The sequence below is a fragment of the Rattus norvegicus genome, chromosome 20 (genome assembly GCF_021556685.1).
Source record: "Rattus norvegicus strain SHRSP/BbbUtx chromosome 20, alternate assembly SHRSP_T2T, whole genome shotgun sequence".
Taxonomy (NCBI): Eukaryota; Metazoa; Chordata; class Mammalia; order Rodentia; family Muridae; genus Rattus; species Rattus norvegicus.
The window spans coordinates 38,585,430-38,598,356 of record NC_141553.1 but is presented as its reverse complement, the minus strand read 5'-3'; positions in this window follow the sequence as shown (position 1 = coordinate 38,598,356).

The window sequence follows — 12,927 nt, the reverse complement described above, 5'->3', positions numbered from 1 at the left end:
AAAAAGACCAAGTGGAGGGTGACAGGCCATTCCCTGTGGATCTGGATGGAAATCCTGGTGGCAAGGAGCACGGGGTTGTCCAGGAAACCATCTTGCAACTGGCTGCCATGGACTGTGTTTCCAAGGAATCCTCAAGTTATAGCGACCCAACCAATTTCTCCAGAGAGTCTCAGCTACCACAATGGGCACAGCCTGAAGGACAAGGCCAAGAACAGGCTCTCACTCAGGGATGCAACAGGGGCCCTCTGGAACTCTTCATGGATCAACTGCTGATGGAAGTTCGAGTGGAGACGCTCTCCCCAGGCCCTGTCCATCTGGAAGGTGCAGTTCAGCAAATGGATGCAACACCTGAGCTGCCTCTCTCTCAAGAAGAATATGAGGCTCTGCTGGATATTCTCTGAGTCCCAGCCTGGAAGCTCCTATCCAGAAGACACCCGCAATCAACACTTGAGAATGTAGACAGCCCAAAAAGTATATGCATCAAAACCCCTATTACAGTGGGTGCTTTCGATGGAAGGCATCTTGCTTACTAGAAGGAGGAAATGCACGTGGGTTTTCCATGTGCAGTGCCTACATGAGGACCCTGGGATGAGGAAACGGGCTCTGAGCATGGGATTCTGCTGAAGGAGCACAGGGCAAGATCACCAGGGACTCCTCAAACATCAAGGAGGCCTAATGAAAAGCCCAACTGACAGAACACACCATTGAACTGGCTCCAGCAGACTCCAGGAAATCTCATGGGTCACCAGGTATAGGCTACACATCTCAGGACACTGAACCAGGAAGGAGTTATGAAGACTTCTTCCTTGGGACTAAGAACTGCTACACTTCTTACCAATGCCTTATGCTTAGCTGTGAGTTGACTAACAAACCACCCATTCTATATGTACTCCTAGCACATTTGTTTAGTTTACTTTTGTTTTGTTTTGTCTTGCTTTGTTCTACTTCCCATTGCATTCAATAAGGTTTGCATTGTTTGTTTGTTTGCTTGCTTGCTTGTTTGCTTGTGTGTTTGTATGGGTGGTTGAATTGGCTGTTTGGTTTAGGCATGAGCTTTCCAATTCAAAGGGTGGTAAGACTTGGGAAGGCAGTGAGGCAGGATGAGAGGTCTGAAAGGGAAATAACAAGGAAAGCTGATCAGTGTTCAATGCAGACATGGCACTGTTTGCTAAAGCAAACAAGCAGGGAAAATGTCAACCTAAAGAAGAGTGTGTGTAAGGCCACAAAACTGTAAATGAACATCATCCTGGAAATGGAGTGCAACCAAAGTATCGTGAACAATTCATTCCAGGATTGACACTGATTCAATAAGACGAGCCGAGTACCTTCCTCCTCCCACAGTGAGGTGTATCCCACACTCTCAGGTATCCGTCTTTTATCCTTGAGTTTCCCAAGCCTAGCACGGCCCTGCATTCCATAATGTGAGGTCCCTCCAAACCCACCTGAAGACTGCAAATGCCTAGAGTTAGGCAGTTGTCCTTGGGTGCATGCAGCCACATTGCCTCAAGGAGCATAGGGCTTATACAGGTCTTTCAGCACAGGTTTTGGGTCTTTTGTTCCACATTCACAAGTCAGACTTGCTGGCCCGGTTTTTGTGTATGCTCGTGTGTGTGTGTGTGTGTGTGTGTGTGTGTGTCTGTGTGTGTGTGAGTGTGTATGTGTATGTGTGTGTTATTTGTATTTCTGTTATTTGTGTGTGTTTGCATGTGCATGTGTGAGTGTCTGTGTGTGTGTGCTTGTTTTGTGTGTGTGTTATTTGTATTTGTGTTATCTCTGTGTGTGTATGTGTGTGTGTTTGTGTGTGCGTGTGTGTGTGCTTTGTTGTGTGTGTGCTATTTCTATTTGTGTTATTTGTATGTGTCTGTGTGTGTATTTGCGTGTGTGTGTGTGTGTGTGTGTGTGTGTGTGTGTGTGTGTTTGCTCCTTTGTTTGCATTTAACATGTTAATGGTGAGAATTCCTGAAAATCTGGCCCAACTGTTCTGACAGGAAATGCATGAATGCGCATTCCCGAATCTCTACATGAACTATTGTGGTTTTTGGCCTATTTGCCTGTGTAAAAGACTTTCTTTCTCCTCTCTTTGTTCTCTTCTCTTCCCTGCTCTTCCTCTCTTCCCTGTCCTTTCTCTCTACCTCCACCTCTTCCCTCCACGTGCTCATGGCCGGCCTTTCCTCTCCTCTCCTCTTCTTCTCTCATTAAACCTCTCCACGTGGAAAAAAAAAAAGGCTTTCTTTCTGCATGTGCTATTCTCTTCTCTCGGTTTAATAGAGTTCTGTTGCTCCCAACTACCACCTAGCCCTACAAGAAGGAAAGAAGTGCCATGACTTGCATGACCCCTGGAAGTGATATCCTTGGTTCTCAGGACAAGTGGTTGGGATCCTCAGTTGGGGGGTCTTCTCTTTCCAACCTGTGTGGATCCAGATGGGATGAGATCAGCACGGATTCAACTTGGCTAGTGATACCACCTAAGGCACAGTCCACTCTGCCTTCCTCTTCTGAAGCCGGCTTACCACCTCCACGATTTCCTGGATACTCTGCCCAAAGCCAGGAAGGACCTATGGTGCTCCCTCCTTGGACGATCTGTCTGCTGGATTCTTGATTCCTAGGACATTTATTGTGCTTCCTTGTTCTGTGTCCAGAATGGCATGCAAGGGACTGCGAGACTTTGGGAGAGACTTTGCTGAGTCTGATAGGTTTCTTGAGGTCTTGTTCCGGGTCTCCCGTTCTCAGGTGGGAGGCTTGGCAGGTGTAGAGCTTCCTGGCATGGCCTTGATTCAAGGAGGACGACTGTAGCCCACGGCTCCTTTCGAGTGGGCGGAGCTCCGGGAGCAGAGAGAGAGGTATTTAAGGGCAGGGGTCCCAGCCCTACGGCTGGCATTTGCTCAAGCTTGCGCTTGCTCTGGAGCGGTCCTGACTATATTCTCCAGCTTGAGGACTCCTGGCATCGAATCCTTAGGAGCATGGAAGCTGGAAGCAATGTGGATAGCAGCTGTGTGCTGCGGGAATCCCGGCGCAGGAAGACGGTTTGGCAGGCCTGGCAAAGGAAGGCCCTGCTATCAGCTTTCAGCAAGAACAAATACCCGAGCTTCTGGGACAGGCAGGAACTGGCCAGGCAAATACAGCTCCCTGCGTCCCGCATCCGAGTGTGGTTTCAGAACCAAAGAAGTCGCACTGGAGAGGTGAGGCACGGCCCGAAGCGGTCCAGCAGAGGCTCCATTCCGCTAGCCTCCCAAGAGCTCGAGGAAGGGTTTGGCTCCAGGTCACAAGGTAGCAGCATGCCCTCGGAGAGCAGAAGGCCTCGCACTCGACTCAACTTGCAACAGCGCTGGATCCTAGTACAAGCCTTTGAGAGGAACCCGTTGCCAGGCTTTGCTACCAGGGAGCAGCTGGGCCAAAGGACAGGTTTGAATGAGGACACGATCCACATATGGTTTCAGAACAGAAGAGCGCGGCAAGCCCGCGCTCCAGATCAAGATGTGCCTGCTTCACAAGTGCAGGATGTGGCAACTGGAGGTCTCAGTGGCAAGGATGAGGCAGCACCGGACAACCTGTTATTGATGGCTGCTGCAGGAGGTGTGGGCATGGAGAACTCGAGCTCCAGCGACCAGCCCCACTTCCACGAAGAGTCCCAGCATCCCCAAGTGGCACTGCCCGAAGGACGAGGCCAATCACAGACAGCCACTCAAGCATACGAGCCAGGAACTCTGGAACTCCTCCTTGATGAACTGCTGGAAGAAGACCAAGTGGAGGGTGACAGGCCATTCCCTGTGGATCTGGATGGAAATCCTGGTGGCAAGGAGCACGGGGTTGTCCAGGAAACCATCTTGCAACTGGCTGCCACGGACTGTGTTTCCAAGGAATCCTCAAGTTATAGCGACCCAACCAATTTCTCCAGAGAGTCTCAGCTACCACAATGGGCACAGCCTGAAGGACAAGGCCAAGAACAGGCTCTCACTCAGGGATGCAACAGGGGCCCTCTGGAACTCTTCCTGGATCAACTGCTGATGGAAGTTCGAGTGGAGACGCTCTCCCCAGGCCCTGTACATCTGGAAGGTGGAGGGAAGCAAATGGATGCAACACCTGAGCTGCCTCTCTCTCAAGAAGAATATGAGGCTCTGCTGGATATTCTCTGAGTCCCAGCCTGGAAGCTCCTATCCAGAAGACACCCGCAATCAACACTTGAGAATGTAGACAGCCCAAAAAGTATATGCATCAAAACCCCTATTACAGTGGGTGCTTTCGATGGAAGGCATCTTGCTTACTAGAAGGAGGAAATGCACGTGGGTTTTCCATGTGCAGTGCCTACATGAGGACCCTGGGATGAGGAAACGGGCTCTGAGCATGGGATTCTGCTGAAGGAGCACAGGGCAAGATCACCAGGGACTCCTCAAACATCAAGGAGGCCTAATGAAAAGCCCAACTGACAGAACACACCATTGAACTGGCTCCAGCAGACTCCAGGAAATCTCATGGGTCACCAGGTATAGGCTACACATCTCAGGACACTGAACCAGGAAGGAGTTATGAAGACTTCTTCCTTGGGACTAAGAACTGCTACACTTCTTACCAATGCCTTATGCTTAGCTGTGAGTTGACTAACAAACCACCCATTCTATATGTACTCCTAGCACATTTGTTTAGTTTACTTTTGTTTTGTTTTGTCTTGCTTTGTTCTACTTCCCATTGCATTCAATAAGGTTTGCATTGTTTGTTTGTTTGCTTGCTTGCTTGTTTGCTTGTGTGTTTGTATGGGTGGTTGAATTGGCTGTTTGCTTTAGGCATGAGCTTTCCAATTCAAAGGGTGGTAAGACTTGGGAAGGCAGTGAGGCAGGATGAGAGGTCTGAAAGGGAAATAACAAGGAAAGCTGATCAGTGTTCAATGCAGACATGGCACTGTTTGCTAAAGCAAACAAGCAGGGAAAATGTCAACCTAAAGAAGAGTGTGTGTAAGGCCACAAAACTGTAAATGAACATCATCCTGGAAATGGAGTGCAACCAAAGTATCGTGAACAATTCATTCCAGGATTGACACTGATTCAATAAGACGAGCCGAGTACCTTCCTCCTCCCACAGTGAGGTGTATCCCACACTCTCAGGTATCCGTCTTTTATCCTTGAGTTTCCCAAGCCTAGCACGGCCCTGCATTCCATAATGTGAGGTCCCTCCAAACCCACCTGAAGACTGCAAATGCCTAGAGTTAGGCAGTTGTCCTTGGGTGCATGCAGCCACATTGCCTCAAGGAGCATAGGGCTTATACAGGTCTTTCAGCACAGGTTTTGGGTCTTTTGTTCCACATTCACAAGTCAGACTTGCTGGCCCGGTTTTTGTGTATGCTCGTGTGTGTGTGTGTGTGTGTGTGTGTGTGTGTCTGTGTGTGTGTGAGTGTGTATGTGTATGTGTGTGTTATTTGTATTTCTGTTATTTGTGTGTGTTTGCATGTGCATGTGTGAGTGTCTGTGTGTGTGTGCTTGTTTTGTGTGTGTGTTATTTGTATTTGTGTTATCTCTGTGTGTGTATGTGTGTGTGTTTGTGTGTGCCTGTGTGTGTTTGTGTGTGCGTGTGTGTGTGCTTTGTTGTGTGTGTGCTATTTCTATTTGTGTTATTTGTATGTGTCTGTGTGTGTATTTGCGTGTGTGTGTGTGTGTGTGTGTGTGTGTGTGTGTGTGTGTTTGCTCCTTTGTTTGCATTTAACATGTTAATGGTGAGAATTCCTGAAAATCTGGCCCAACTGTTCTGACAGGAAATGCATGAATGCGCATTCCCGAATCTCTACATGAACTATTGTGGTTTTTGGCCTATTTGCCTGTGTAAAAGACTTTCTTTCTCCTCTCTTTGTTCTCTTCTCTTCCCTGCTCTTCCTCTCTTCCCTGTCCTTTCTCTCTACCTCCACCTCTTCCCTCCACGTGCTCATGGCCGGCCTTTCCTCTCCTCTCCTCTTCTTCTCTCATTAAACCTCTCCACGTGGAAAAAAAAAAAGGCTTTCTTTCTGCATGTGCTATTCTCTTCTCTCGGTTTAATAGAGTTCTGTTGCTCCCAACTACCACCTAGCCCTACAAGAAGGAAAGAAGTGCCATGACTTGCATGACCCCTGGAAGTGATATCCTTGGTTCTCAGGACAAGTGGTTGGGATCCTCAGTTGGGGGGTCTTCTCTTTCCAACCTGTGTGGATCCAGATGGGATGAGATCAGCACGGATTCAACTTGGCTAGTGATACCACCTAAGGCACAGTCCACTCTGCCTTCCTCTTCTGAAGCCGGCTTACCACCTCCACGATTTCCTGGATACTCTGCCCAAAGCCAGGAAGGACCTATGGTGCTCCCTCCTTGGACGATCTGTCTGCTGGATTCTTGATTCCTAGGACATTTATTGTGCTTCCTTGTTCTGTGTCCAGAATGGCATGCAAGGGACTGCGAGACTTTGGGAGAGACTTTGCTGAGTCTGATAGGTTTCTTGAGGTCTTGTTCCGGGTCTCCCGTTCTCAGGTGGGAGGCTTGGCAGGTGTAGAGCTTCCTGGCATGGCCTTGATTCAAGGAGGACGACTGTAGCCCACGGCTCCTTTCGAGTGGGCGGAGCTCCGGGAGCAGAGAGAGAGGTATTTAAGGGCAGGGGTCCCAGCCCTACGGCTGGCATTTGCTCAAGCTTGCGCTTGCTCTGGAGCGGTCCTGACTATATTCTCCAGCTTGAGGACTCCTGGCATCGAATCCTTAGGAGCATGGAAGCTGGAAGCAATGTGGATAGCAGCTGTGTGCTGCGGGAATCCCGGCGCAGGAAGACGGTTTGGCAGGCCTGGCAAAAGAAGGCCCTGCTATCAGCTTTCAGCAAGAACAAATACCCGAGCTTCTGGGACAGGCAGGAACTGGCCAGGCAAATACAGCTCCCTGCGTCCCGCATCCGAGTGTGGTTTCAGAACCAAAGAAGTCGCACTGGAGAGGTGAGGCACGGCCCGAAGCGGTCCAGCAGAGGCTCCATTCCGCTAGCCTCCCAAGAGCTCGAGGAAGGGTTTGGCTCCAGGTCACAAGGTAGCAGCATGCCCTCGGACAGCAAAAGGCCTCGCAATCGACTCAACTTGCAACAGCGCAGGATCCTAGTGCAAGCCTTTGAGAGGAACCCGTTGCCAGGCTTTGCTACCAGGGAGCAGCTGGGCGAAAGGACAGGTTTGAATGAGGACACGATCCACATATGGTTTCAGAACAGAAGAGCGCGGCAAGCCCGCGCTCCAGATCAAGATGTGCCTGCTTCACAAGTGCAGGATGTGGCAACTGGAGGTCTCAGTGGCAAGGATGAGGCAGCACCGGACAACCTGTTATTGATGGCTGCTGCAGGAGGTGTGGGCATGGAGAACTCGAGCTCCAGCGACCAGCCCCACTTCCACGAAGAGTCCCAGCATCCCCAAGTGGCACTGCCCGAAGGACGAGGCCAATCACAGACAGCCACTCAAGCATACGAGCCAGGAACTCTGGAACTCCTCCTTGATGAACTGCTGGAAGAAGACCAAGTGGAGGGTGACAGGCCATTCCCTGTGGATCTGGATGGAAATCCTGGTGGCAAGGAGCACGGGGTTGTCCAGGAAACCATCTTGCAACTGGCTGCCACGGACTGTGTTTCCAAGGAATCCTCAAGTTATAGCGACCCAACCAATTTCTCCAGAGAGTCTCAGCTACCACAATGGGCACAGCCTGAAGGACAAGGCCAAGAACAGGCTCTCACTCAGGGATGCAACAGGGGCCCTCTGGAACTCTTCCTGGATCAACTGCTGATGGAAGTTCGAGTGGAGATGCTCTCCCCAGGCCCTGTACATCTGGAAGGTGGAGGGAAGCAAATGGATGCAACACCTGAGCTGCCTCTCTCTCAAGAAGAATATGAGGCTCTGCTGGACATTCTCTGAGTCCCAGCCTGGAAGCTCCTATCCAGAAGACACCCGCAATCAACACTTGAGAATGTAGACAGCCCAAAAAGTATATGCATCAAAACCCCTATTACAGTGGGTGCTTTCGATGGAAGGCATCTTGCTTACTAGAAGGAGGAAATGCACGTGGGTTTTCCATGTGCAGTGCCTACATGAGGACCCTGGGATGAGGAAACGGGCTCTGAGCATGGGATTCTGCTGAAGGAGCACAGGGCAAGATCACCAGGGACTCCTAAAACATCAAGGAGGCCTAATGAAAAGCCCAACTGACAGAACACACCATTGAACGTGCTCCATTAGACTCCAGGAAATCTCATGGGTCACCAGGTATAGGCTACACATCTCAGGACACTGAGCCAGGAAGGAGTTATGAAGACTTCTTCCTTGGGACTAAGAACTGCAGCACTTCTTACCAATGCCTTATGCTTAGCTGTGAGTTGACTAACAAACCACCCATTCTATATGTACTCCTAGCACATTTGTTTAGTTTACTTTTGTTTTGTTTTGTCTTGCTGTGTTCTACTTCCCATTGCATTCAATAAAGGTTTGCATTGTTTGTTTGTTTGCTTGCTTGCTTGTTTGCTTGTGTGTTTGTATGGGTGGTTGAATTGGCTGTTTGGTTTAGGCATGAGCTTTCCAATTCAAAGGGTGGTAAGACTTGGGAAGGCAGTGAGGCAGGATGAGAGGTCTGAAAGGGAAATAACAAGGAAAGCTGATCAGTGTTCAATGCAGACATGGCACTGTTTGCTAAAGCAAACAAGCAGGGAAAATGTCAACCTAAAGAAGAGTGTGTGTAAGGCCACAAAACTGTAAATGAACATCATCCTGGAAATGGAGTGCAACCAAAGTGTCATGAACAAATCATTCCAGGATTGACACTGATTCAATCAGACAAGCCGAATACCTTCCTCCTCCCACAGTGAGGTGTATCCCACACTCTCAGGTATCCGTCTTTTTTCCTTGAGTTTCCCAAGCCTAGCACGGCCCTGCATTCCATAATGTGAGGTCCCTCCAAACCCACCTGAAGACTGCAATTGCCTAGAGGTAGGCTGTTGTCCTTGGGTGCATGCAGCCACATTGCCTCAAGGAGCATAGGGCTTATACAGGTCTTTCAGCACAGGTTTTGGGTCTTTTGTTCCACATTCACAAGTCAGACTTGCTGGCCCGGTTTTTGTGTATGCTCGTGTGTGTGTGTGTGTGTGTGTGTGTGTGTGTGTGTGTGTGTGAGAGTGTGTATGTGTATGTGTGTGTTATTTGTATTTCTGTTATTTGTGTGTGTTTGCATGTGCATGTGTGAGTGTCTGTGTGTGTGTGCTTGTTTTGTGTGTGTGTTATTTGTATTTGTGTTATCTCTGTGTGTGTATGTGTGTGTGTTTGTGTGTGCCTGTGTGTGTTTGTGTGTGTGTGTGTGTGCTTTGTTGTGTGTGTGCTATTTCTATTTGTGTTATTTGTATGTGTCTGTGTGTGTTTGCGTGTGTGTGTGTGTGTGTGTGTGTGTGTTTGCACCTTTGTTTGCATTTAACATGTTAATGGTGAGAATTCCTGAAAATCTGGCCCAACTGTTCTGACAGGAAATGCATGAATGCGCATTCCCGAATCTCTACATGAACTATTGTGGTTTTTGGCCTATTTGCCTGTGTAAAAGACTTTCTTTCTGCATGTGCTATTCTCTTCTCTCGGTTTAATAGAGTTCTGTTGCTCCCAACTACCACCTAGCCCTACAAGAAGGAAAGAAGTGCCATGACTTGCATGACCCCTGGAAGTGATATCCTTGGTTCTCAGGACAAGTGGTTGGGATCCTCAGTTGGGGGGTCTTCTCTTTCCAACCTGTGTGGATCCAGATGGGATGAGATCAGCACGGATTCAATTTGGCTAGTGATACCACCTAAGGCACAGTCCACTCTGCCTTCCTCTTCTGAAGCCGGCTTACCACCTCCACGATTTCCTGGATACTCTGCCCAAAGCCAGGAAGGACCTATGGTGCTCCCTCCTTGGACGATCTGTCTGCTGGATTCTTGATTCCTAGGACATTTATTGTGCTTCCTTGTTCTGTGTCCAGAATGGCATGCAAGGGACTGCGAGACTTTGGGAGAGACTTTGCTGAGTCTGATAGGTTTCTTGAGGTCTTGTTCCGGGTCTCCCGTTCTCAGGTGGGAGGCTTGGCAGGTGTAGAGCTTCCTGGCATGACCTTGATTCAAGGAGGACGACTGTAGCCCACGGCTCCTTTCGAGTGGGCAGAGCTCCGGGAGCAGAGAGAGAGGTACTTAAAGGCAGGGGTCCCAGCCCTACGGCTGGCATTTGCTCAAGCTTGCGCTTGCTCTGGAGCGGTCCTGACTATATTCTCCAGCTTGAGGACTCCTGGCATCGAATGCTTAGGAGCATGGAAGCTGGAAGCAATGTGGATAGCAGCTGTGTGCTGCGGGAATCCCGGCGCAGGAAGACGGTTTGGCAGGCCTGGCAAAAGAAGGCCCTGCTATCAGCTTTCAGCAAGAACAAATACCCGAGCTTCTGGGACAGGCAGGAACTGGCCAGGCAAATACAGCTCCCTGCGTCCCGCATCCGAGTGTGGTTTCAGAACCAAAGAAGTCGCACTGGAGAGGTGAGGCACGGCCCAAATCGGTCCAGCAGAGGCTCCATTCCGCTAGCCTCCCAAGAGCTCGAGGAAGGGTTTGGCTCCAGGTCACAAGGTAGCAGCATGCCCTCGGACAGCAGAAGGCCTCGCACTCGACTCAACTTGCAACAGCGCTGGATCCTAGTACAAGCCTTTGAGAGGAACCCGTTGCCAGGCTTTGCTACCAGGGAGCAGCTGGGCCAAAGGACAGGTTTGAATGAGGACACGATCCACATATGGTTTCAGAACAGAAGAGCGCGGCAAGCCCGCGCTCCAGATCAAGATGTGCCTGCTTCACAAGTGCAGGATGTGGCAACTGGAGGTCTCAGTGGCAAGGATGAGGCAGCACCGGACAACCTGTTATTGATGGCTGCTGCAGGAGGTGTGGGCATGGAGAACTCGAGCTCCAGCGACCAGCCCCACTTCCACGAAGAGTCCCAGCATCCCCAAGTGGCACTGCCCGAAGGACGAGGCCAATCACAGACAGCCACTCAAGCATACGAGCCAGGAACTCTGGAACTCCTCCTTGATGAACTGCTGGAAGAAGACCAAGTGGAGGGTGACAGGCCATTCCCTGTGGATCTGGATGGAAATCCTGGTGGCAAGGAGCACGGGGTTGTCCAGGAAACCATCTTGCAACTGGCTGCCACGGACTGTGTTTCCAAGGAATCCTCAAGTTATAGCGACCCAACCAATTTCTCCAGAGAGTCTCAGCTACCACAATGGGCACAGCCTGAAGGACAAGGCCAAGAACAGGCTCTCACTCAGGGATGCAACAGGGGCCCTCTGGAACTCTTCCTGGATCAACTGCTGATGGAAGTTCGAGTGGAGACGCTCTCCCCAGGCCCTGTACATCTGGAAGGTGGAGGGAAGCAAATGGATGCAACACCTGAGCTGCCTCTCTCTCAAGAAGAATATGAGGCTCTGCTGGATATTCTCTGAGTCCCAGCCTGGAAGCTCCTATCCAGAAGACACCCGCAATCAACACTTGAGAATGTAGACAGCCCAAAAAGTATATGCATCAAAACCCCTATTACAGTGGGTGCTTTCGATGGAAGGCATCTTGCTTACTAGAAGGAGGAAATGCACGTGGGTTTTCCATGTGCAGTGCCTACATGAGGACCCTGGGATGAGGAAACGGGCTCTGAGCATGGGATTCTGCTGAAGGAGCACAGGGCAAGATCACCAGGGACTCCTAAAACATCAAGGAGGCCTAATGAAAAGCCCAACTGACAGAACACACCATTGAACGGGCTCCATTAGACTCCAGGAAATCTCATGGGTCACCAGGTATAGGCTACACATCTCAGGACACTGAACCAGGAAGGAGTTATGAAGACTTCTTCCTTGGGACTAAGAACTGCAGCACTTCTTACCAATGCCTTATGCTTAGCTGTGAGTTGACTAACAAACCACCCATTCTATATGTACTCCTAGCACATTTGTTTAGTTTACTTTTGTTTTGTTTTGTCTTGCTTTGTTCTACTTCCCATTGCATTCAATAAAGGTTTGCATTGTTTGTTTGTTTGCTTGCTTGCTTGTTTGCTTGTGTGTTTGTATGGGTGGTTGAATTGGCTGTTTGGTTTAGGCATGAGCTTTCCAATTCAAAGGGTGGTAAGACTTGGGAAGGCAGTGAGGCAGGATGAGAGGTCTGAAAGGGAAATAACAAGGAAAGCTGATCAGTGTTCAATGCAGACATGGCACTGTTTGCTAAAGCAAACAAGCAGGGAAAATGTCAACCTAAAGAAGAGTGTGTGTAAGGCCACAAAACTGTAAATGAACATCATCCTTGAAATGGAGTGCAACCAAAGTGTCGTGAACAATTCATTCCAGGATTGACACTGATTCAATCAGACAAGCCGAATACCTTCCTCCTCCCACAGTGAGGTGTATCCCACACTCTCAGGTATCCGTCTTTTATCCTTGAGTTTCCCAAGCCTAGCACGGCCCTGCATTCCCTAATGTGAGGTCCCTCCAAACCCACCTGAAGACTGCAATTGCCTAGAGGTAGGCTGTTGTCCTTGGGTGCATGCAGCCACATTGCCTCAAGGAGCATAGGGCTTATAAGGTCTTTCAGCACAGGTTTTGAGTCTTTTGTTCCACATTCACAAGTCAGACTTGCTGGCCCGGTTTTTGTGTATGCTCGTGTGTGTGTGTGTGTGTGTGTGTGTGTGTGTGTGTGTGTGAGTGTGTATGTGTATGTGTGTGTTATTTGTTTTTCTGTTATTTGTGTGTGTTTGCATGTCCATGTGTGAGTGTCTGTGTGTGTGTGCTTGTTTTGTGTGTGTGTTATTTGTATTTGTGTTATCTCTGTGTGTGTATGTGTGTGTGTTTGTGTGTGCCTGTGTGTGTTTGTGTGTGCGTGTGTGTGCTTTGTTGTGTGTGTGCTATTTCTATTTGTGTTATTTGT